Source organism: Kogia breviceps, chromosome 12 (assembly GCF_026419965.1).
Source record: "Kogia breviceps isolate mKogBre1 chromosome 12, mKogBre1 haplotype 1, whole genome shotgun sequence".
Lineage (NCBI taxonomy): Eukaryota > Metazoa > Chordata > Mammalia > Artiodactyla > Physeteridae > Kogia > Kogia breviceps.
In genome coordinates this window covers 37,258,635-37,282,212 of record NC_081321.1, presented here as the reverse complement: position 1 = coordinate 37,282,212, position 23,578 = coordinate 37,258,635, and the positions used below count along the sequence as shown (strand labels likewise).

Here is a 23,578-nt window from a genome sequence, read left to right as displayed (position 1 = left end):
TTGATATTATTTTTTGTTTTGAGATCCAGTATCTAGTTGCTTCATCATGTGTGAAACTGAGACAGTGAGTGATCAGGTGTCTTTTTCCTAGTGCCAGTAAGAGATAGTAGTCCATTTAGAGAATATAATACTAAAGAAACTCAACCATAAGCATAATTCATGGTATGACTTGGTTTCTCATATAAATCAAATTCAGATTCATAGAAAAGAAAACCATGATACTGACATTAGAAGTTTGTAGAGGCTCTTGTAATTATAATAAAAAGATAATTACTTTTATAGTATTATAATTATTTTAAAAATCAGTATTTTTACGGCTAAGCTTGCCATTCACGGCTGGTGACCTTGTAGGAAGAAAAACAGTAATCACTTTCAGTAAAGAAAATGCTTAGAAAAAAGAGAGGTGATCTGTGGAAGGTCAGACATTGAATTTGAAGCCAGAAAACCTGGTTCATGCTCCAGTCTGTCATTTATCGGCTCTGTGTCCTTGGAGAAGTCACTTAACATCTCTGAATCTCATTTTCCTCTCCCATGAAATGGAGAAAATAATATCTACACGGTGGGTTTATTTTAGTACCAAGTGGCATAATATATGTTAAGGTGTTTTGTAACCTCAAGTCATTTTACTAATTTCAATAATTATTCATTGAAAAAATAATCCATGTTAAAAATCTACTATCAAAGAAAGAATTTAAACAAAAGTGTCTTAAAGTCACTGCAGCAAACTTCACAATAAATCAATAAATCAAGGAACTTCATACGTATGATGTCAGGATAATAATTGTGTTTTATTTCCTTCCTAAGACATTTATTTATACTAAAATTTAGTAACGACTGTTCTCTGGATGATTAAACCTTAGAAATTAAACTTTAGAAATGTTTCTCCAAAAAGGGTTCATGGTGATAGAGAGATACTAATGCTCCATCCACCTTCTGGAGACTGATTCAAACCCCAGAGGAATCCCACAATAACTTTTAGCACAATGTTTTTCAAACTTATAGCAGCATGGAACTCTGTTTTCAAGTATTAGCTTTAGTTCAAAGGAACATATTTTGGGAATATTTTTAATAGAGACTTAAAGCATAAGCATCCAGAACAAAACCAGTAATCATTCCTAGGACCAGTGTGTTAATATAATTTTAGAGTGGAAAGCTTCAATCAGTTCAGCTTTGTCAAAATGGTAGAAATTCTAACTCTTCTGTCACTCTTTTTTCTCAGTCGCAAACATTTTATTTTCCTCCAGCACTATTTGAGTTTGTAGTACTGTCTGAAAATAACTAAGGAAAACAATGTATTAAGGAATGTTCTACATTTTCTCATGGAGAAACTGAGTCACTTAGAACTTAAGCGCATTGGCGAAGGCCACACAGTTGGTAGGGGGTAGCTCTGAAATCAGAACTCAAGTTGTCTGCTCCAGAGCCAGCAAATGATCTGATGGTAAATCAAAGTGTGTTTCACAGTGCGGTTTTGCAGGGATATTCACGTTGCTGGTCAGGGTTGCTTCACATTCTTTCAAACACAAGTTTTAAAGAAACCCTTGAGGATTGTTGGTTAGATATGGCGTAGTCGTCAAAGGCTCAAGTTTTTGATCGTATCACGGAAGACAATGGCTTGCCAGTTATCTCATACCACCTGGACAATTGCTTTGGCCTCTCCTAAAACTCTAAGGATATACGATAGCTACAAAAGATGACAAATTCGAATTTTGCTCAGCACTTTGTTGCTTTATAGATGAATGCAACTCATTTTATTTCAATCCACACATGATTAAAATAAGTAGCACATATGTAGATGAACAACTTATAGTTCTCTAGTAAATTAGGCAATGAACCACTGCTTCTGAGCTTTTCTGTACTAGCTAAGATATGGACACCAAGAACTGACTAAATAAATAAGCAATTCATTAAAAAGTTGAGTAGCTGCACGGTGAACTAGTATTTATTTTAGGATTGCATTGATCCCATCTTTATTTGTATTTTCTCTGGAATGGCTTTTTGTTTTAGAATCTTGGATTTTGCTTTTACTAAATCTCAGTTTAAGTGGAGAGAAATATATGTCTATTGTGATCTCCCATTAATCCCCTCCCAATCTTACCAATTTTGACAATTTAGTAGTTTTATAAAAGATGCTTATATTTATTAAAAAAGAATCTATGAAAAAGTGTGATAAAGATAATCTAGTTTCAACAAGTTTGAACGGACCTCTAAATTATTCTGATGTATTCTAATTTCATAAAATGAAAACGTCTTATGACAAACTAAAGTGGTTTACCATATTTGGTTACTCAGGGGATAATCAGCTTTCATAAAAAAATTTCTTCTATACTCTGTTTAAATAATTAGTGTATTTGTTTTTAGGTTTCAAAATGATAACTCCAGAGAAGGTATTCATCATATCATCCTTCTACTGGATTTGCATTGTTGGATGACTTTAGTAAAATTTGATATGTGTGCATGTATGTTAATGGAGTTTTTAATATTTCTGACTAATATACAACTGCATTATCCAGATGGATTTTTGTTCTTGTTGTTCTTGTCTTGTTTCTTAATTGCTAAGGTGCTGCTGATGTATTAGTTAATGGGAACTGTAAAATGAGATGGTTCTAGATATTCATGGTCTAAACAGTGAGCCTTGCCATTCTGAATAAAGTTAAATTGCATATGTGAGAATTTAGAAAGTAATTTGTGCTGCCTGATGAGTTTGTTAAACTGTGGGGATCAGGCCTTCACAGGAGAACGTTTTTTCCCTTAAAGAATGACAAATGAGTCGTAAATAAACGGGATGGTGAACACATTTATTACGTGGGCTTTTGGGAAACAAAAAATTTTGGTTAATATCAGAAAATGGTGGGCTTTCTTTAACATCTTTATTGGATTATAATTGCTTTACAATGGTGTGTTAGTTTCTGCTTTATAACAAAGTGAATCAGTTATACATATACATATTTCCCCATATCTCCTCCCTCTTGCGTCTCCCTCCCACCCTCCCTATCCCACCCCTCTAGGTGGTCACAAAGCACCGAGCTGATCTCCCTGTGCTCTGCGGCTGCTTCCCACTAGCTATCTGTTTGACATTTGATAGTGTATATATGTCCATGCCACTCTCTCACTTCGTCCCAGCTTACCCTTCCCCCTCTCCATGTCCTCAAGTCCATTCTCTACATCTGTGTCATTATTCCTGTCCTGCCCCTGGGTTCTTCACAACCATTTTTTTTTTTTAGATTCCATATATATGTGTTAGCATACAGTATTTTTTTTCTCTTTCTGACTTCTTCACTCTGTATGACAGACTCTTGGTCCATCCACCTCACTACAAATAACTCAATTTCATTTCTTTTTATGGCTGAGTAATATTCCATTGTATATAGGTGCCACATCTTTATCCATTCATCTGTCGGTGGACACTTAGGTTGCTTCCATGTGCTGGCTGTTGTAAATAGAGCTGCAATGAACATTGTGGTACCTGACTCTCTTTGAATTATGGTTTTCTCAGGGTATATGCCCAGTAGCGGGATTGCTGGGTCATATTGTAGTTCTATTTTTAGTTTTTTAAGGACCCTTCATACTATTCTCCACAGTGGCTATATCAATTTACATTCCCACCAACAGTGCAAGAGGGTTCCCTTCTCTCCACACCCTCTCCAGCATTTATTGTTTGTAGATTTTTTGATGATGGTTATTCTGACCGGTGTGAGGTGATACTTCATTGTAGTTTTGATTTGCATTTCTCTAATGATTAGTGATGTTGAGTATTCTTTCATGTGTTTGTTGGCTGTCTGTATATCTTCTTTGGAGAAATGTCTATTTAGGTCTTCTGCCCATTTTTGGATTGGGTTGTTTGTTTTTTGATATTGAGCTGCTTGTAAATTTTTAAAATAGAAACAGTTTTCCTTAAAATGGTAAGTGGTGCCTTAATAAGCAGAACTGAAATTATAGTGCTACTTATTATATCCTAATTCTTCATATATACTGAGGATTATGCTTACAGTGGAATCCCAGGAAAAAAATGACCACAAAAGACCCCTAGCCATGGTTAAGTGCTAGCAAGCTATCCTCTGCTCTGCTCTTGCATTAAGTGATTTTTACTGTGAATGACAGGTTTTTCAATTGTACCCCTTCCCCAAATGTTTTTTTCCTTTAAGTCAAGTTCAGGTTTGACATTCCCAAACCTGGAGGAAGTTGAGCCACCTATTGAAAGAAAGACTGTTTTACAGACTTCAAAATGAGCACTGACAGGTATTTCTGTGCATAGGACAGATCCAATAAATGCAACCTTGACTAATGAAGAAACTTAATCGTTAAAAAAAAAAAAAAGCCCACAGAAAAGCTCAACTCACACCAAGATCTTCTCTGTTATCGTGAACCCAAGAAAGCTGGGGCAGGGGCTGGCAGGTCCCAGGCTTCACTCTTGAGGGACAGCTGGACAACTCAGCCCCACCTGGAAGGATGCTTTTGTTGACATCTCAGGTTGCCGCCTGACGATTGGTGGCTGTGCTGGAAGGGAGGGTCCACAGGAAACGCGACACTGGGGATGCTGCCCCCTATCACATGATGGAAATTTCCACTCTTTAGAAAGGCGAAAAGAAAAGAAAGAAGGGTCTCTCAATCCACCCTTTTCCCCTGGATCCCAATCGGGAGAGGGAAGAAAAAGTGGGGTGAGTGAAGCTGTTTATATTTTCCGTTAGATTTAAAAGACTTGTCAGTGTGCAAACTTGTGGCTGGATCCCAGCCGGAACGCGAGTGTGTGTGTGTGTGTGTGTGTGTGTGTGTGTGTGTGTGTGTGCGCGCGCGCGCGCGCCTGTGCGCATGGGGACACGCACACGTGTGCGACTCGGTCTCTCACCCGTCTGGGGCTTTGGTCCGGCGCTGTGGCTCCTCATATCTTGTTGATGGCCCCAAATCCTTATCATTTAACAAAAGATCCCCTTTGGGTGCATTACAGCAGGCTAATGACCGGATTGACTAGAAATTAAGTAAACCGGGGCAAGCAGAAGGAAAGGAGAGAGGCTGGGAGAGCTCCTGTGACTCCCTTTTCCAGGACAGGTGACTGCCAAGGCTGCCTGGTCCTGGGGGGCGGGCAAGGGGTGCCTTGCGCTGGGGCGCCCACGCCCCCGGGCCCGGGATTCCCTGGGCGCTTGAATCTCGAGATGCTTGTACTGAGACCGCCATCCACCACCGTGGCCCGCCCTGCCTGGCCAGGGGCCCCGAGACCGCGCTGCAGGAGCTGGCTCTGCGTCAGCTCGGGTCGCGCTGGCAAGGTGTTACCCGAGTCGCGGGACCCGTGCCGGCGTCCTCAGGACGGGGACACTGGGTGCAGAACCTAAAATAGACCCATCGTCGCTGACAGCTGGGCAGCCCAGGAGGCCAGCACGGTTCCCTGGGTCGGAGGTTCCGGCCCGGGGATCCCCAGGGAGGCTCGTTCAGGGGAGGAGGAAGGCGAGAGCAGCGCTGGGTCTGGGGGCCTTGGCTGCGGGCAGTGAACGGGTTCCAAGACTGAGCCCGGGGTTCCGAGGGAGGCATCGCGCGCCGTCGGACTGAGAAGCCTGGGGGGCGCTGGAAAGAAGGAAAGGGGCGCCGCAGAAAGTGCGGACAGGAAAGACGAGTGGAGAGGAGGGAACGCAGAGAGGACGTCGGGGAGGAGAGGAGAAGGAGAGAACGGTAAGGGTCCAGACCCTGAGAGGGGTAGGAGTAGGAGGGAAAATGGAGAAAAGAGGAGAGAATGAATGAAAGGAAGAGAGGATGGAGACGGGAGCGAGGACGCAGGGAGCCCCCTGGGAGGGTGAGCTGGGAGCACCTCCGTGTCCGGGAGAGGAGAGAGGTGGGCGCGCTGCAGGTAGGGGCTCTTCGCACAGGTGGGCGTGCGCCCTGGTGGGCGCGGGCTGGGGGTGGAGGCGTGGAGTGGGGAACTCGCGCGCCCCCCAGCTCCCCTGAGTGATCCAGCAGGGAGAGGTGGAGAGTGTCCCCTTTCATGTGCCCCGGGACCAGCCCAGGAGGTGCGCACCGGGCGGTTGACTTGGTTAGAGGAACGGGGCGGGGGGGGGGGGGGCGGTGAACTAAGCCGGGGAACCAGAGCCAGGGATACTGGGTCCCTGGTGTGCCGGGGCATGTACGGAGGAGTGAGGGGGCAAGATTTGGGGGCCTTGAGATACTTGGCGATGACCTGGAGATCCCCACCTGCAGTCCTCCGCAGAGCCTTTAAATACCTGGGTCTGGTTTCACCGGAGGAGGACGGGTTGGCTCTTGATGTGTATCTCTCAGCGCAAAAGGTGTATCTCTACCTGTCTAAGAGGGATCTGAGACCCCGAGAAAGAGAAGCGAAGCGAAGGGGTAGCCTCTGCCCTGGAGGTGTAAGCAGACCTGGCCAGCCACTTACGTCAGCGGCCTCCTGGTCAGGTGCCCCATCCCCCAAGCTGCTGGATCTGCTTGCTTTGTTATCTGCTGAGTAGTGGTGCACCTTGTCACCCTTAAGGAAAGGAGGGAGTGGCCAGCCTTTCACCAGGAATGGTCTGTTTCCCAATTTCCTGGCTTCCTATATATATCTTTATCTGCTTCCCGGCAGTGCAGACATAATTATTATGACTAAATTGTGTTAAGTTGTAAAGAGAGCATCCTTCATCCAGATTACAATTTCCAGGGCCTGGTAGCTTGGGTTTGTTTTAACTTTGGTTATAACTTTTTGTAGACCTTAAATTTTGGGGGGAGGAGGTGTAAATTAGCCCATGGGTATTTTTTTTGTCCCCACTGCAAACAAGTCTCTGAGGATTGGGTGAGATTGGTGGACTCTCATATGGAACACAAGAAATGTGTGTGTGTGTGTGTGTGTGTGTGTGTGTGTGTGTGTGTGTGTGTGTATATGTGTGTGTGGTATAGTCTCTAAGATTTTAACAAATGAATCTACAGAAAATCTGTGTTCTGGGTAAAAAGTTGTAAGAACAGAGACACTGAAGAGAATATCTGTTCTCCCCAAATTACAGATTACCATATGTGTTCAGAGACAGAAAGCTTCTGTTGGTTTGATTTTACCACAAAACTTCAAAAAGCAGGAAGACTTGGGTAAAGGGATAAAAAACTTTCAAGCCTGTGGCGGGGATAGGAGGCAAGCTCTTCTGCCAGAGTATGCAGTACTAGGTTCTCCAAGGAGGCTAGTCTCTACTAGATTCATGATAATAATGGCTCACACATAGATATCAATTATTATATTCCTTATATGTTATGAAGTGCTTCTTTTATGTTAACATTTGACCCTCATAACAGCCTTATGAGATAGATTCTATTATTCTACCCATTTTATAGATCAAGAAATGGAGGTACAGTGTGGGGAAGATAGAACATCTTTGGAAATTCTATTTGGACATTATTCTTAAGTGTAAAGAAGAATTTTCTTTCACTTTGCACTTTATCGTGGTCAGAACTGGACAGGTGACATCTAGGGACCCAAAACTGACTTCGTAGTCTATTAGAGACTAATCCTATCCTAAGAAAGCCAAAAGCAGGACCATGTACCTTAAGAATTAATCTTTGTCAGCCCCAGGATTGGATTGTTTTACAAGTGACATTTGAGAAATGCATAATATAACTATGGTTACCTTGTGAACTTTTGAGCTAAATGTCTTTCTTCTTTTATGTCATCATCTTTGTTCATTTCTGCAGTGTTTTTTAGGCATATATTCCTTTTTTTCCCCCTTATCCTTTGTACTGACTTAATAATATTTTCTATTTTTTTCTTTTTTATTATTTTTTAATTTAATTTAATTTTTATGTTATATTGGAGTATATTTGATTTCCAACGTTGTGTTAGTTTCAGGTATTCAGCAAAGTGATTCATATATATATATATATATATATATATATACATGTATATATATATATTCAATATATCTATTCTTTTTCAGATTCTTTTCCTCTGGTTTTGAAAAACTTAAACCCCTTGTTTTTTCATTTTTACAAATCCAAAGCAATAATTTCTATAAAAATCAAAGGTTTAATGGAGTTTAATCACTATTTACATATTTTAATATGTATATAAATAATATTACAATTCTGAAAAATGTGCTTCCATGTATCACATGAAATCATCTCACATGCTACTGCTACCCTGATGACATCTTGCAGGAAGGTGAAGAATCGAAGAAGGGGAGAGACAAAAGACAGGAAAGGAAGGCTCTTCCAAGCCAGGCTTTGAGCCAAGCCCCTTCCATGTGTAAATCACATTTAATCTTCACATGATACTCCATGGTCTAGGTGTTCGGTGTCTCCATTTTACAGAGGAGGAAATTGAAGCTCAGAGAAATTAAGGGAAGAGCCAAGTGTCACAGAGCTAGTGACAGGGCTGGCCTCAGAACTATGGTCCCTCCTGTGCCAAAGTTCCTGCTTCCAATAAAGACGGCAGTAAGATAAAGCCTACCAGGAGAGCAAAAGCTTAAAGCAGCAAGAAGCTCAGAGAGGTGGTACACAACAGAGCAGCCTGTGAGAGGTGGGAGAATGCAAAAACCAAATCACTTTCACGTGCCTGCTAATTTTCTGGTCTACTCTGTTTGTAATGACCTAGTTCTATTCATTCATTCCACAAACAACCATTGAGTATCATTATCCCCCAGGAAGTATATTAGGGACTTTCTTTTATCCTTGTCTCCCTAACACCTAGCACAGTCCCGGGCAAATACTAGGTGCTCAAGAAATGTTTATTGAATAAAGGAATTAGTCGAGTGGGGGAAAGAATAAATAAGCAAACAGTTGTGTTAACAGCATGTGAAGGGCCAGGGGGAAAAGTCAGATTTGAGCGCTCTGCCACCGAATCTGGCTTAGGAAAAGGGTCAGAGAACATTTCTAGACCGGATGATGCCTGAGCTGGGGTTTGAAGCAGAAATGAAAGTCAGTCAGGCAAAGAAGTGAAGGAAATAGGGGAGGATTCTCAACAGAAAGACCGGCCTAAACAGAGAAAGAAAAAAGGAGCCACTGGGGAATTTAAGAGTTCAGTGGAGATTGCTGGGGGCAGGCAAGGGGGGTGTGGGGGGGAGGTGTGGTCGGAGGTCCTTGCATGGTTTCTCTCCAAATGTCCCATAGCTCTGCCCACCCCACTTGAATGCCAGAAGTGAACTGTGCTAACAGGGAACAAAATAACTGAATACAGGAGTCAGCAATACATTTTATTATTTTATCGTTTTATTATGGCCCTATAATAGAGAACTATAGTTTAACTTTTTATAATGTTAGTGTTTTAAAACCTAAGCTCAAATGCAAAGACCAGACTTGGTTGTCCTCTGTATGGGAAAACCCAATTATTTTTCTTATATTCACGGGGATGTTTTATTTTAGCATAGGTACAATCTACGCGATCATGAAAATGACTTCCAAACAAATGCTTTTCTCTCTTTTTCTTAGGAGGTTGCTTGGGTGTGTGTGGGGAAATTTCTCTCCTTATTTTAGTTTTTAATGGTTTTATTTTTTATTTTAGTGTGCTAGAGAAGAATCAGGAAGTAAAAATGTATTTTTAAAAAATGAGGTGAGAAGACAGGAATGAATCTAACCCTCTTATCTGCAAAGTAGACGTTTATGCTAGTTAAGATTCTGGCTTTTGATAACAGACTTTGAAAAACTTAACTCCCAATGTCTCTTCTTTCTTTAGGGATCTTTTATGCCAAGTTTTCGTTGCAGGTTCAGAGGTCTGCATGCCACTTCACCATTTCCACATTTGTATTCTCACTCATACTGTCATTAGGAAGGGAATTCAAAGAGTAAATGAAACCTATAAATAATCCAAAACCTAACTTCAGTTAACAGATGAAAACCTCCACTTTTTAGCATAATGTCCTTGGGCAAGTTCCTTAATCTTTCTGAGCTTCAGTCTTTTCATCTATAAAATCAGGATCATAATAGTATCGGCCTCATGAGATTGTTATGAGGATTAAATGTGTTAACACATGTAAAATTCTTAGACTAATGCCTAGTATATAATAAACGTTCAACATGTGAAAGCTGTTATTTCTCATGTTACTCCTCCTGACACCCAAAGCACTATTAGAAATGTTAACAAATGTCTATACTAAGTGTTCTTTGGTAATGTGTTTTCCTCTAACTGCCGTAACTAAAATGAAGGAAACGGAAGGGAGGAAATGAAAAAAGGGCTAAATAATACTCATGCAGGACAGTCTAGCCCAGATAATATCATTCCCTGTATAATAAGATTGAAATGTTGCCTTGTTTCCTGTTGGCTATTTGCACCTATTTCTCCTGATAAATCTAGCGTGTACCCATCATTAAAATGAACATCATTTCCGGTTCCCTTGTTTTCTCTCATATCTGTCTCTTTCGGTCACGGCTGTCACCCTGGTACCTCACATAAGTGCCTGGGGTAAACAGACACTCATGCATGTTTGTTGAATGAAGGAAGGAGGAAAACCTGTCCTCCCCCCTACCTTTTTTTAAAACAATATTTATTGTTCAACTAAACACTATTTCGTCTCCATGTTCAAGGTCTTTACAAAGTAAATCTGCGTTGTTATTAGTCAACATAAATATTTTAAAATTAAATTATTTATTCAGTGTGCATTTTTGCACATAATTAAGCATGCAGGCTTGGGAGTCCGGGAGTGTGGATATGCATCCCAGCACCATCATGGAATTGGGCTTCCTGGATTCAGATCTTGGCTCCATCCTTCCGACTTTTTCCTGGGTTCAAATTCTGGCTCGCTCACTTTCTATCTGAACCACCTTGAGCAAGTCACTTAACCTGACTGCGTCGTTCTCTTCATCTGTAAATTGAGTGAAACCATTCTCATTTCAGAAGGATTTTATGAGAATTAAATGAGTTACTATGTATAAAGCATTCAGAAGCATATTTGGCACTTTATAAGGATTAGAGGTGTTTGTTAAATTAAACAGTTAAAAGAAACTCTGGTTTTCCAGTTAGATATAATCACAAGTACTTACTTTATAGAATTAATTTGATGATACTGCATGGCACCTAATAACCGCCCCCCCGCCCGCCCCAAAATGTTACTGTTACTATTGCTATTATTGCAAATCTTGATTTCTGTTTTGTGCTCCAGAGGAGTTGGAGCCCTGCCTCAGCCTTTCCATTCTTGGTCCATTGGAAGTTTTATTGATTCTACCTTACATTTTCCTCCCCACCCAGTGTTTGTCCTGTCATTTTGCCTTGCGTCATTCGCGCCTTTTACACCACATACTCCTCAGGACAAGGACTTTGCTCTTTGTTTTGGCATAATTTTCTAACACTGGGTACACTCACACACGGTACTATAAAAATGTTAAAGAAGAAAAGGGAAGAAAAAGATGCAATTCACCAGGAGGCCACTTTGGCCGACAGCTGATCAGGCTGTTTGCAGTGTTGGCACCCCGTGCGGGCTGCCCAGCCGCATCTCCGGGGCTGGCTGGTGGCTCGCTGGTGACGCGCGCGTCCTGCGGGGGCGTGGGGAGCATGAACTGGGTCGCGGCGCGCAGGGAGGACCGCGGGAGGCCGCCGCCTGGGGACGCTGCACCGCTCACAGGTTTGCCTGCCTATGCTACGGACGGCCTCGCTAGAAAGACCAGGCTAGTGAGTGAGACGAACTTGGAGGGAGAAGTGGCCAAGAACTGAAAGACGCGGGGAGAGGGAGGCATTCGTTAAAGAGAGAGGCTAAGGTGACTTTCTGTTTTGAGAAACGTTTCCTGCGTGCTACACGGGGATACACGCTATGGTCTTATTTTCCGGAATTTTTCCAAATGGGAGAGAGGAATGTGGTACCTGGATGCAGAATGTTCCTGTAAACCAAATAGACCAAACTGCCCTTGATTGTTAGTGAGATTGAACTACAGGGGTTCTTGTTTCCGGCCTCGCTTTGTGGATGCCTGGAGAGCAGTCAGAGGGTTGAGGGCACTGCAGAAATGGAGGCCTCTGTGATGGCCCCGAGAAAACATTTCATCACGATTTTATTCCTTCTTGCCTTTGAAGCAATTCTTTAGTGACAGCACATCTTTAAGAAAAGATCGGACACTTTGGGGGCATTGTTTTGCTATACTGTATTTATACGTGCTGTACAGAGGAGTCCACACTTTTGTCTGACTAGTATATATTTAAACTTTTTATTTGAAAGTAATTATAGGTTCATAGGAAGTTGCAAAGGTAACACAGAGAGGCCCTATATAGCTTTCATGAGACATAATTTTCTTACAGTAGCAAGACCAGGAAATTGACATTGGTGCAATACGTGTATATAATTTCTGTGTCATTTTATCACATGCAGAGACTCATGTAACTACCACCAAAACCAAGATACAGAGCTTCCATGTCACAGAGATACAGAACCTTTATAGTCACACCTCTTTCTCTCTACCAACGGAAACTAGATATTTTCCTTCTTTATATTTTTATCATTTTGAGAATATTACATAAATGGAATCATAGCGTATGTGATCTTTTGGGGATTGATTTTTTTCACTCATTCAGTGTAATGCTCTTGAGATCCATTCAAGTTGTTGTATCCATAGTTGGGTCCTTTTTTAACTGCCAAGTAGTATTCCAATTGCTTGACTATATTTACCGGTATGTTTTTTTCCTCTCAATTGATATACTTATTTAGAACTTCAGTTGGATTAAAGAGGTGCTGAAGGCACTTGGTAAAGTGAAAAGTATGAGGACAAAATTTGACTGTTTTTCTCTTAGAAATGACATTTGTAAGATAGGGCAAAAGGATGTATGAACTACATCTCCATTTAAAATGGAGGCCACTGGAGGGGTGGAAAGGAGGAAAGGCATATGGCAGAGAAAGTATGTATTCAGACAATAAGGTATAAAATCTAGCACCTGTTAAAATTTCCACACCCATATAATAATGTATTCTGTGATTTTAACTTTAGTTTAGACAACTCAGATTTCTTGAAACTAACAAAAACAAAACCTCTGCAGTAGGAAATTCCCTGCCACATAGCTGATAACTCAGGGACAGACGCATGGCTGGAAATGCCAGCAAATGGCCCTTCAGTTTGACAGGGGTCACCAAGAGTCAAAACAGCATCTTTAGCCCCAGGGCAACTATCAAGGGTCTAGAGACAATCAGTGTTACCCTACTCTGGCCTTTCGTCCCACCTGCCGATGGGAGGAGCATCTCCTAGAGACCACTTAAGTCAGATTTTAAAAGAGGATGTTATCCTTCACCTGAATGTCCACAAGCATGGGGAAACTGGATGCTCGTGGTAGTAACTGGCTAAGGGAAATGAATCACTTCTGAATAGTATGCAGAAGAGATAGGCTTGGCGCCTCTGTCAGCCAGCTCCTATTAGAGAGCTCTCTACCCTGCAACACCACCGTACCCCTGAGCAGAGGAGAAAACAAAATATCCACTACTATCTGAAAGTGCAAATACTCCTTTAAGTTTTTAGAATTTCACATTTTGGAATTTCTGAGACAATAACAATTCACAAAATAACACAAACTATCAGTCTGAAACACTGACTAGACCCAAGTTTAACTGAAGGCACTGCCTTAAGTCTCCATGTTAATGATTTCTGTTACCAGAAAAATATTCCTTATCTGAAACACTGCCCAAGGATGGAGAGTAGATACGGGTTGGTGGTTCAAAAGCCTAAAACACAGAGAGGATCGTCATAGCTAAAATAACTTACAACTCCTTTGACAGGCAAATCTACTTTTCGGAATCTTTCAAAATGGAATATAATCGTGCTGTCTTTATGATTTATTTTATTTTGTGTAAATGTTAGATGCCCCGTGTTGATTTACAGGCTGATCTTCTGGGTCTTATCTCCTGTGCTTGGACCACATGGTCCCACAGCATGTGGTGGGGCAGATAACTCAGCCCTGTACTCTTTTTTTTTGGTTTTTTTTTGCGGTACAAGGGCCTCTCACTGTTGTGGCCTCTCCCGTTGCGGAGCACAGGCTCCGGACGCGCAGGCTCAGCGGCCATGGCTCACGGGCCCAGCCGCTCTGCGGCACGTGGGATCTTCCCGGACCGGGGCACGAACCCGTGTCACCTGCATCGGCAGGCGGATTCTCAACCACTGCGCCACCAGGGAAGCCCAGCCCTGTACTCTTGAAGGAGCCAACACTTCGCTGTAAATGGGGAGACTAAACAAAAGGCCCATTGAGTTTTGTTTACCTCTCTTATGCTATTTACTTATATGACTAATAATGACAGTCATTGGCGTAGGGGAGCAGTGACATAAAATATAAGCACATACATAGACTATGGGTCTCAACATCGCAGGAGTTGTTTTTTAAGGTGTGATGGGGAGGGGTGTTTGTGTTTTGAACTTTTTCTATAAAGAGAAGAAATAGAGCTTTTCTGAAAGATAAATAAAATAGAAATACCTCATGTATTGTATCAATGTAGACAGAAATCAAGCATTAGCTGTACAATCACTTGCGAACAATTTTGTAACACTATAGCAGTATCAATACTTTGAAGAATGAAACCAAATCCAATGCTTTACATTACATTTTATACCAGAATTCCAGAAAGTTCAAACTCCTTAACCTGGCGGTCAAGGTCAACCTCAGCCAGACTGTACACAAACATTCCGTTTGACCTAAAGTAGACTCTAGTTGTTTTGATATTTCTGGGCCCAAACTTCTGATCCCGTTTCTCCTGCCTAGAACCCCACTCCTCTCTCAGCAGCCTCACCATTTTTCCTCCATGACACCTGCTATATTCTCCCCAACTCTCATGCTGAACCCTCCAGTTCAGTTCCATGACTTAAAGATGGGGATCCTATTAGAATAGTGTCCAACACAGCGTAGGTACTCGATGGCCATGGAACTGGGCTCTAGACTTGGGGTTGTGAGTCCTGCTTAACCAATCCTTCACCAGCTTTGGTCTTTGGATAAATTACTCAATCTTTTTGAGCATCAGTTGCCTCATTTAGAAAATGGGGAGGTAATAATACATACCCCAAAGGTTGGGCTATTACTGATTTGATACATGTGAAGTTCCCGGCACAATGCAGGGCTATAATGAATCTGATTATTACTAATGAGAACTTTAAAAAAAAGAGATTTCAGACTTTACAGAATTAACAGGATAATGGTGTGAGTGGAGGATGATGACCACAAAACTTGATTGTTTAGGCCTCTCAGTATCTTTCAACCCTAATTGTTATCATAAGAAGGAACAGAGTCCCTCTATGCCTGTCAACCAGGAAGAGAGAGTCTCCAACTGCCCACCCACTGAGACTGGACACAGACAGATGGAAACAGAATGATTCTTCCCTTTTTAGAGCTAATAGAAATATGTGTGGCTTGGCACAGATTTTATTTTTGGTAAGAGATAATCAAGTGATGGATGAATTTCTATAGAGAAGGGAACAAATGCTAGATTCAAAGAGTAATTAAAATAGTCTCATGATGAATCATCTATCTTTGAAGCAAATACAACCTGTAGCCTTAGAAAAGTGAAAATTTTGATGAATTAACTGGTTGTTTGAGCTACATAATACTAAATTATTAGATTTTCTAATATTTCCCTACAAATAAGTTGATGTTTTCCTGAAGCATGGCTTCAGTCAAATTAAGGGCATAACCATTAGCACTTTTATTGGTTACAATGATGTCTAAACAAGCCCCTTTTTTTGTTTTGAATTACAGACCTAAAAAGGATGTGTTTAGACCATAGCATGCAATTACAAACAGAACAGCCATGCTTTAAATAAATAGCAAGGTAGATTGGGTTTGGGATAAGGGGGGCAGTCCCATACAGATTCTGACTTTTTCCTGTTCCTGGGGCCACGCCTTAAATAATGACTCTTTGTTAAGTGATCTGTGTGCAGGTGTTTCAGCATAACAACCCCCTCCGAAGGTGTCCTCAAAATTGGGTGAGGTGCATATATGCACATGGATATATATAAATTTCACAGGCCCAGAGGAGGGAAATTTGCTTAAAAGTCTCATTTGTCTAACTAAAGGATATAGAAAAACTCTGTTAAATGATTGGGGAATGGAATGTTCTGGTTAAGAGGAAATTATACCTGCCATGGATTGGTAATTTTCAAAGAATTAGAACACAGCAAGATCCATTATCAAATCACAATTTTATCAAATATAATTTAATCTTTCTACGTTTCAGAGTGCCTTAGGCTCACCACCGTGAACTTCATCTGTAACGGCAAAACTCAAAGTGTCAGTTAATAGAAATTTCTGGTTGGTTGAAGAAATTTATAGTATCTTCCTCTGCTTTCAAACTTTGGGGAGAAATATCAAGGAAAATACATGTAGTAGTTCTGAACTAGGAAATTTAACCATTTTTAAAATGGAAAATTTCTAACATATTTCAAAGCAGAGAATGGTATAACGTAACTCCATCTTCATTCAACTTCGACAATTATTAATACCTGTCTGTTGCATTTCATCTGTACCCAAGCCTTTCCTTCCGACTACCCCTACCATAATCATTACTAGATCATTTCTAAGCAATCCCAGTCATCATACAGTTTGATCCATACATGATTCAGGATGTATCTCAAAAAGCTAAGTCTTTAAAAATAACTAAAATACCATCACACCTTAAGTAAACCAACATTTCCTTAATATTATTAAATATCCAGGCAGTGTTCAAATATCTGATTCTCTCCTCTTTTTCGTTTTACCCTTAGTTTGTCTGAATCAGAATTGAAACAGGTTCATACGCTCATTGGTCGATGTGTCTCCTAAATCTGTATTTTTCTTATATTGTCTTCATTTATTTATTTTTTTCATAAATTTACTTATTTACTTATTTTTGGCTGTGTTGGGTCTTTGTTGCTGCATGTGGGCTTTCTCTAGTTGTTGCGAGCGGGGGGCTTCTCTTCATTGTGGTGCGTGGGCTTCTCATTGCGGTGGCTTCTCTTGTTGCGGAGCACGGGCTCTAGGCACACGGGCTTCAGTAGTTGTGGCACGAGGGCTCGGTAGTTGCAGCGCACAGGCTTAGTTGCTCTGCGGCATGTGGGATCTTCCTGGACCAGGGCTCGAACCCGTATGCCCTGCATTGGCATGCGGATTCTTAACCACTGCGCCACCAGGGAAGCCCCCTAAATCTGTTTGAATACATAGGTTCAACCACCCTTCATCTCTTTTTTTCTTTCCTCTTGCAATTTATTTGATGATGAAACCCAATCTTCTGTCCTATAGAATTTCCTATATTCTCAATTTTGTTGATTTATACAACCTTAAAAATGTCATCCTCAAACTCTATAATTTTCTGCCCTCTTCAATCTAACACTCATGAAATTGCTTCTGTTTTAAAGAAAAATTGCACCTTGTTGTCATTTCTTTGCCTGTTTCCTTGAGGATCCTCCAGCCTACATTTTACCCAATTTTGCACAAATATCCTTCCTCTTAGTATCCGTAATTTACCTAACAATTCTTCATGATAGAATCTGGCCAACCTAGAGGGCCCTTTCAGTTTGGTTTCAAAATGTGGACCCGTCTACTAACCCCAGTGCTTACTCAACTTTCCCTAAGATTGCAAGACATCACCAGTAAACAGTAGGGGTTGTTTAGATTTTTAAACTGTGCCACATGACTACTTTTTTAAAAAGTACTTTTCTATTACTGATATGCAAAGATATATTTACTAGGAAATTACATATTTGGGATTTGCTTTAAAATAATAGAGGAGGGGAGTGGTGGTTTAGAGGTAATGAGATTGGACGTGGTTGACAACTGTTGAAGCTTGATAATGCACATGTGAGGTTTGACTATATTATTCCATCTAAATTTGTATAAATTTGAAATTTTCCCTAATAAGAAATACAAATGAAATGTACTACATAAGCGAAGTTACATAATGAAACATTTCACTTTGGGAACCTTTATTGTAATATTTTTGCCCATCAAAAAATCATGTCTAAGGAACAACATACTTGCTTTTCTCATTTTGCAAGTCTGGTTTGCCTAAAAACAAGTCAGTTTTAAGGTTAAAAAAAGCAGCATTAAATAATATATAAATAGAACAGGGAAATGGGTTGGAGTGATTGAAAATATGACTCCTGCAGAGGTGCTTCATAGGTTTTGTGATTTGTCTAAGCTGCCTTTTTTAGGACTCTAGGATGCAGAAGCCATTGACACACCCCTGTGGTCTACCAATAGCTGACAAAAGACTCCCTGGAGAGGAATGGCCCAAACCATTTGACTATCCCATAAGAAAATATGCTGGGATGGATTTTGACAGTTATACTTACAAGCTTTCTCTGCTATTATGCCAGATGAACACCCAGGTTTTACTTTCCAAGGTGAAAGTCAAAAGCAAAACTTTACAACAACCTATTAGCTTTTAACTTTAGTTTGATTTCTCTTTATTCTGTTTAACTATTGACAAGATAATTAACACCTTATGCTTACATTAGCTATATATACTAGAAAATACTTTTCAAAGGATATTTAGCTTCATTAATAATAAATTTCTATTATTTAATTAGTACTAAATTTAATTAATTTATTTAATAATAGTTAATTTTTAATTATAATATGCTATGCAACAGCAAAATTTAATATTCTAGAAACATTTTAGTGAGCAAAAGGTGAGAAGTTGAAATTTAATTGTATTTATCATCGTCAATTTAAAATATGTAATAATATCAATGGTGATATTTTTACTTTTATGAGTGTAAAAATATTTTACAGATTCACTCAGGATTGGCCCCAACCCTGGAAACCATATCTTCTCTTAAGCTATTTAATTACTCAACCTGGAATTCTCCCATTATGGACTTTTCAGGAATTTGATCCTTTCAACTGGTGAGAGGTTATTCTATACCCAGATCCCCCAATCTCTCTGAACTATTACTTCCTACACTGTCACTTTTTAAAAATTTTGATCAGAATTGGGAAAAAAAGCCAATTTATACCCTTTGTAATTATGTGTATAAAGTCCGGAGTTTCTAGACTTGTAAATATTCTGGTTTGCAAAAAATTTAGAGAAACAAATCAATAGCCCATAAGAATACATTTTTTTTTACTCCTTTATTCTGCATCAAAATTAAGTGAGAAAAATAGATGAAGACAGCCCAGTGTTGAATTACGGAAAGTATGGAAATAGTCAAGTGTGTTAGGCTTCAAATTTCACGGAATTTGAGCAACCAAATATACCAAATATTGAAGCCGAAAGAAGGCCCAGTCACCTGCCCACCTGACAATAAAGCACAAATCATTTTCTCACCATAAAAATAGAAGGAATGTTTTATACGTGTTCTTTAGAAAGATATAGAGTGTTTTTTTTCAGGTTCTACAAGATTCGCTTTTAACAAATACACTTCAAACATGTATGTAAAGTATAGTGCAAAATAAAAATAAGGCGTTATATTTACAAATCATGTTTTTTATAAAATGGTAATTTTATAAAATTTTATAAAATGGTCATTAACCCAAATACTTACATTGCTGTGGTTGTATCTTCTTTGCCAGAGTCACTGTCATACATCCAAATAGCCCACACCTTTCAGATTTAGTTTGTAAATAATAATAATAATAGTAGCAATAATACTTAGAAACAGTCTAAGTATAATATTTGGAAATACTCTTATGGTCCCATATGAAAATGTTATTACTATACACGTTTCCATTTTGCAGAATATCTAATCTGGACCTGGACAACTAACATATTTTTGTATGTTTCTTTAAAAATAGTTTAAAAATAGTTCTCCTTATCTTAGAAACACATATAGGCTTTGTGTTGCAATGGTTGCTATGGCAAGTTTGTATATTTTAATAAATACCAGCCCAGAGTAAACAGACACCACAGCAGGCCAAGGTAGCTGGAAACATCAAGATCGTGTCAGCATATCTGTTATAAATATATATGTCTTCAGGATTTCCTACATGTGAAATGTTAACTCCAAAGCAAGTTAACATGAGGCAATGAATGCTAATGCTTAAGAGGCTGAGTATTTTAAGGAGCCCACGAAAAGTAGCTATTTCTCCTCGGGATCTGTGAATATTGCAAATAATGAAAGTTTGGGGACCATTCCTGGAATGTTTGCCAGTAGGCTTAGGAACTAAATTTGCCACTGGGTTTTCAGCCAAGAATATGGAATGAAATGTGTAAATTGGAGTTTAGTTAATATATGATGACTATTCTTCTGAATCAAAAATAATCTACTGTTTAAGAAGGTTCTCATAAAAATACTAAGTTCCTAGGCTATTTTATGTGGTTCACCAATCTAAAAATATACAACCAACAACTATTAATATTTCTATATTTGCTTCTCTATTACTATATCCCAAGCCCTGTTCTAAGCTCTGTACATGTATGATCTCACTTGCAGAAAAGTAAATAAAGAATACACATGCCTTCTTTAGTAAGTTACTGTGTTCTGTGCAAAAATAAGAAAGGAAGGAGAGAAGGAAGGAAAAAGTAATAGAATAAAAAATAAAAAGTCTTAATTTATCAGTCTACTCAAGATATAAAACAAAGGTCATCTCCATTTGATTCATAGAGCTATATATAGAGAGCAAGATAGGTGCTTTCTAACCCTTTAGAATCTTTGAAAAGTTATTTCCTCCCCTCCCTCACCAAATCTACTCATCATAGGCATACTGTCTCATGTACATCTTGTGTCAGTTATTGTCAAATAATTTCAGTGGTCACAGCATAGAATAACTAAGTATGATTAGATGAGATAATGCAAAACTTTGAAAGAAAATTGTTTCTTAAACATTCTTGGTGGAAACTCATGCACTAGGAGGCCATGTGACTGCATCTGTTTCTACACATTGAAAATGAACCTGTACATACACCTAAACATTCCTCATGGGTAGATCTAAACTTGGTGATAATGCAAATAGAAACTGAATACTTTTATTTGCTGAAATCCTAGGAAAAAAAGAATAAACAGAATCTCGGAGTTTTCACTCTAGCTGGAGTGAGAAGACATCTAAAAATGCGTTTCATCTCTTTGCCACATATTTCTAAATCCTTATATTAGTGCAATAAAAAATTGGGCTTCCCTGGTGGCGCAGTGGTTGGGAGTCCGCCTGCCAATGCGGGGGACACGGGTTCGTGTCCCAGTCCGGGAAGATCCCACATGGCGGCTGAGCCTGCGCGTCCGGAGCCTGTGCTCCGCAACGGGAGAGGCCACAACAGTGAGAGGCCTGCGTACCGCAAAAACAAACAAACAAACAAAAAAACCAACTATACTGGATATTAAAGAAATTTTTAAATAATATTTCTTGTGACTAAAACATGACCAGAAGACACTGAGTAAAATCCTTAGGGGATTTTTCAACAACTCACTGCAGGCTCATTTTTTCTATTTCATGTCATAGTTCTTGCTCCTGTTGATGCTTTTCATAATTGGGCATGAGACAGACAAAAATCTTGTTTACTTAATGATTGCCCCAGGAAAACCAGTCTACATGACTGCACATTGGACCGTGCAACAGATTATTTATTGTTATCCTACCACCAAATTGGGGGTCAGATTTAAAAACAACAGCTAAATTTACGTTATAAAAATTAAACAGGGTTGTTGAGACCATGAGTCTTAGTAGTCTGGATAAGTATTAAGCCTCAAGACATCCATATGGATGTAATAAATATACTTAAACATTATTCTGTTTAGGATAAAGACAGAGACTGATGTCAGTATATTTATACTCATGTGGGAACAGCTCCATATGTCAGCAACTGGAAGACCAACTGTTTGAAAGAGGAAGAGATGGAAAGAAAGTAAAATATCAGAGTGGACATCACCAACTTCTACCAGTATTATGTTTATTCCCGTTTCTACCCACAGCACCTAGGAAAAAAATGGCCTGTTTCCCAAGGAGCATAAGAATATTTGATAAGAACACTAAAGATTTTTACATAATGTTGTTTTTCATTTCTCTAAAGCTTTCTGTTTGAAAACGCCTGCATATATGTTTCCTCATTTCTAAGGAAATTGGCCTGAATGTACTAAAAAATTGGACACAACAGTCTTCTAGACTTCAACTCAAAATCTAACCAGTCTTATCTAGGTTAACCTCAAATGAATGAAAAGTAGCATATGCGCATGCTTGTAGGACTTCCCTGTATTTAAGAGGTGCAAAGATGGAAGCTGTGGGTCCTGTTTGATCAAGAAGGTGCCTCAAAGAGAGCCAGTCATCCAGTCACGTTGTCAGCTTATCCAGACACTGATTCATAATGACTAAGAAGGTCTTACCGTTGAATCAGCTGATTCTGATTAGACCAAAGCTATGTGGCTGGACAATTTGAGCATTAGTATGAAAATGCCAGCCATCTCAAATCCCAGAGTGTAAGCAGAAGGTAGACCATTTACTGTGGCATCTGGAAAATGCGTCTTGGTACGTTTGGGGGTCTTCGTGTTTGGTCAATCTCACAGAAAAAAAAAAAAAAAAAAATCCAAAGCGAAGCCAAATCAAACCTTCCAAAATCTACCAGCATGTTTGCATGTTTAAACACTGGCTCTGAGAGCAGGTTCAGGGGTAAATATGTACCATGGTGCCATTCAGCTTCACAGGTTGGTTGGTTAATGTTAAACAAACACGGCTTGCAAACCATGTCTTATTACAAAAGGTTGTTTTCTGAGATTCCATGGGTCAGAGTCAAAACCTGCCATTTTCTAGCTTTTCAACAGCGCTAATCGATAGTTTAACAGATGAAATAATAGTCTAGTAAACAGTGACAATACACTTCCAAGGCAAAAGGTGTTGAAACCAATTTAATTCTGTGAGCAGTTTTGCTAATGTTGCATTACCCTTATAATCAAACAGCCATAAAAATACTTTTTATGTTTAGAATGCTTAAATATCCATTATCTCATTTTATCCTCACAGTCATAATGGTTCTTATTAGACCCAGTTTTAATGAGAAAACTGAGTTCTAGAATATTTACATGCCTTTATCTACTTTTCAACAAAGACTTATTCAGTAGGTACCATACAAGATTTTGAAGTTAGTGACAATTCCTTAAGTATACACATCTAACAAATACTTACATGTTTAAGATGTGTCAGATACTCTCCTAACTGTTCTAGAAATAGGGACTTAGTTAATCCTCAAAACAGCAGGGTGAGGTAGGCATTATTATTATCTCTTTTTTACAGAGGAGGAAACTGAGGCATGGAGATAGCAAACGACTTGCCCAAAGTCAGATGGTCATTAAGTGGCAGGAATCAGATTTAAGTCTAGATAGTCAAGGTCTAGAAGCTATAGTAGATTCAGCTCTGCTGAATAAGACACAATGTCTGCTCCTGAGGACTTCAAAATCTAGAAGGGCAGACACATAGACAAATATGCTAGTACAGCATGTAGGCCTAATAGCAAAGCTTGTAGGAAGCAGAGATAGCACAGAGGAGGGAGGGATTAATTCTACTCTGTAAAGTCTCTCAACTAGTAGATAGCAGAATGGGAATCACATCTGCATCCTTGAATTTGGACTCCAGAGTCAGTGTGCTCTCCATTTCATAGGGTAACTCCATGTTTAGTAAAAGAATTTGGAAGTACCGTGAGACAATAACAATGCACTTACAGGACGATAGCATATGAACCAAAGGATAAAAGCTGAGTTTTTTAGATAGGGGAAAAAATGTACTGTGGATCCTAATAGATATAATTATAAACATAGATACAAATCTCTCTATATATGTAACATA

General features: G+C 39.6%; 1 protein-coding gene across 5 annotated transcripts in view; it reads left to right on the top strand.

The window, feature by feature from the left end:
• Positions 1 to 4,550: 4,550 nt before the first annotated feature.
• The window catches only part of SLC38A4 (solute carrier family 38 member 4), a 70,370-nt gene continuing 51,342 nt past the window's right edge, over positions 4,551 to 23,578 (top strand). For 3 of the 5 annotated variants that reach the window (XM_067009150.1, XM_067009149.1, XM_067009151.1), the window contains exon 1: positions 5,355 to 5,658. The gene's annotated coding sequence lies outside the window, so the exon portion shown is untranslated. Of the gene's footprint in view, positions 4,656 to 5,333; positions 5,659 to 23,578 lie in introns of those variants that run through there. The other 2 variants (XM_059080708.2, XM_067009147.1) reach the window with 2 other exon arrangements.